At 45.2% G+C, this 2787-nt stretch overlaps 1 pseudogene across 1 annotated transcript; it reads left to right on the top strand.

Annotated features, from left to right (window-relative positions):
- Positions 1-1287: 1287 nt before the first annotated feature.
- Positions 1288-2399, top strand: LOC308169032 (putative nuclease HARBI1; annotated as a pseudogene). The gene has a single exon. The product of its transcript is annotated as a putative nuclease HARBI1 (transcript).
- The last annotated feature ends 388 nt before the right edge of the window (positions 2400-2787 follow it).

Genomic DNA, 2787 nt, shown 5'->3' with positions numbered 1-2787 from the left:
GCCGAGTTAACAAACATCTCATCTTCAAAATAAACTCTAATTTCTACTTTCCTTATGTTTTTTGTTGTTTGCAAGAACTTTTGAATCTGTTTAACTGTATACCGTTTCTTCTGTTGTGATTCAGACACTTGTGAATCAGTGAGAATCATCTTCTCCACTACTTATTTCAACATTATGACTATCCTCCTCATCCTCATCCTCATCTATGCTGGACGAATAACCTCCTTCTCCATCCTGCTCCTCTTCTTCCTGACTCTCTTTGACATCACTTTCCACTCCTTTTTTAGCCTGAGAACCACTATTGTCCCTTTCTTTTTCCTTTTCAACTGGCTCAGGTATATAATCCTCCACCTCACCACTGTTGTCATCCACTGTCTGGCTGTTTACCTTATTTATCACATTCGGCTCTTTCTCTACTATTCCGCTGTCACTTGCTGTCACCTTTTCCTTGTCTCCTTTTCTTCTCCGACGTGTTAGGGGTGCCGAACCACCTTTGTTCTCCCCCGTCACGTTACCACTGTCCGCACCCGCACTACCCTCACCACTGGCCAAGGGGGGGGCGCTCCCCCCTCCCTCTCCCGCACCCGCACTGCCCTCACCACTGGCCAAGGGGGGGGCGCTCCCCCCTCCCTCTCCCGCACCCGCACTGCCCTCACCACTGGCCAAGGGGGGGGCGCTCCCCTCTCCCGCACCCACGCTGCCCTCACCACTGGCCAAGGGGGGGGTGCTCCCCCCTCCCTCTCCTACACCCTCGGTGCCCGCAGCTCTACTCTGCCCCACTCCTCCTTCCTCCGCACCTGCACCGCTCCCAGCTCTGCGCTCTTGGGGCTGTGCGTCTCCCGCCTCTCTTTGCGCACAGTTTCGGATCACATGCCCCTCCTCTCCGCACTTAAAGCACTTAGAAAAACCACGTAATCAAATTCATCCACTCTCAATTTGAATACCAAATTAAGCTCTTCTCTGCTGTTCTTGAGAACCATTATTACCTGTCGTCTATGTGAGACAACGGGCCGGTTTCGGAGACGAGGCTTAAGCCTAGTCCCAGACTAAAATGCTGTTTTAGCTGGCTTAACTGAAATTCACTTGCACAGACGTAGCTTAAAATAGTCGTGGATTAAGCCTGTTCTGGATTAAACAAAGCCGATTGCAAAATTGAGGATTAGAGCTACTCCAGGACTAAATTGGACTGAATTGAAACTTAAACTAATCTGCCAAGGAGGCAGGTTTAACTCCCGCTTAGTAGGCTAGGCTACTGTTTGTGAAACTGAGCTTGGATTGTTTGGGAGCATGGACTATTTGGAATATCTAAATGAGGACCAACATGCACGACAAAGGCCAGCCAGACGAATACTGCTGGATAGGAGTGATCCATTGAATCAGTTTGATGAAATAACTTTTCGAGACCGCTTTCAAGGAAAATACAATAAAATACAATAAAATACAAGGAAAATGCATCGGAGATAATTACTTTGCTTGAGCCTAGACTTTCCTCTCTGTCTCAAAGAGGAGGGCCTGTGTCCAATCAACTGCAAGTTCTGATCACTTTGAGGTTCTTGGCATGTGGAATCTTTCATCGTGAAACTGGTGATTTGTGTGGTGTCAGTGAACCAACTGTATGTAGAATAGTTCACAAAGTCTGCAGTGCCATTTGTGAACTGAGGAGTCTTTACATCAAGTTCCCTGATGCTGCTGGGCAAGCCAACTATAAAGTGCAATTCTATGAATATGGGCACTTCCCAGGAGTGATTGGCTGTATAGACGGATGTCATGTTCCCATCAAGTGTCCATCAACTCCTGATGCAGAGGAATACAGGAATCGTAAGAACTGGTTTTCAATCAATGTTCAGGGTGTATGCACTCCTAATTTGGAGTTTTAAAACATTGTTGCCCATTGGAAAGGTGCAACCCATGATTCAAGGATTTTTCTCAACTCTTCATTGTGTGCACAATTTGAGAGAGGACAACATAGTGGACTACTACTTGGTGATAGTGGATATGGTCAGAGTAACTATTTATTCACACCACATCTAAATCCCACAACAGCTGAGCAGCAAAGGTACAACAGAGCTCATATCCGTACTAGAGGGATGGTCGAGCGTATGTTTGGAGTATGGAAAAGTCGATTCCAGTGCTTACGAAATACGCTTCGTTTCAAGCCAAGAAGATGCTGCAAAGTGATCATTGCTACAGCTGTGCTGCACAACTACCTGAAGCAGCATGGCTGTCCTGATCTGCCAATGGAAGATCAGGATGATGCAGATGTGCCCATGGCAGAGGCAGCCAATGGCCAGCGAGGACTTGCACACAGAGCTGCTTTCACAATGCAGCATTTAAATATGGAATGTATTCATTATGGTATAGTTTTGCTTGCATACTGTTTCTGTACAAAATTACAATAATGTAAAGCAAAATTAAACGAGTGAACCAAGGCTGGTTAAAATGTAGTTTGTGATGATTAATACTCACTCACACGCCAAATGACAATACATTTATTTTTATTTTTCACAATTCTTCATATTCACCATGGCTACTGGTATGCAGAATTATTTTTGGGAGCATAGCCCTCTGTCCCAATTTCATATCCAGTTCAACCTCTAGAATTCTCATTTTCATTTCATGTTCTTCTTTTAAATATGCAATTTTATGCTCATGAAATTCTCTGGCTAACTTTTCATGCATAGTTATCTTTTTTGGTCTCTGTTGGATGGTAGCAGCTTCATCTCCCAGGGGTGCCATAGCAGATGTGGAGGGTTCAGGCTCGTTGTAAACTGGCTCTTGATTGGTTTC

The sequence above is a fragment of the Nansenia antarctica genome, assembly GCF_963989245.1.
Source record: "Nansenia antarctica genome assembly, chromosome: 12".
Lineage (NCBI taxonomy): Eukaryota > Metazoa > Chordata > Actinopteri > Argentiniformes > Microstomatidae > Nansenia > Nansenia antarctica.
This window is presented reverse-complemented; position numbering and strand designations above follow the sequence as displayed.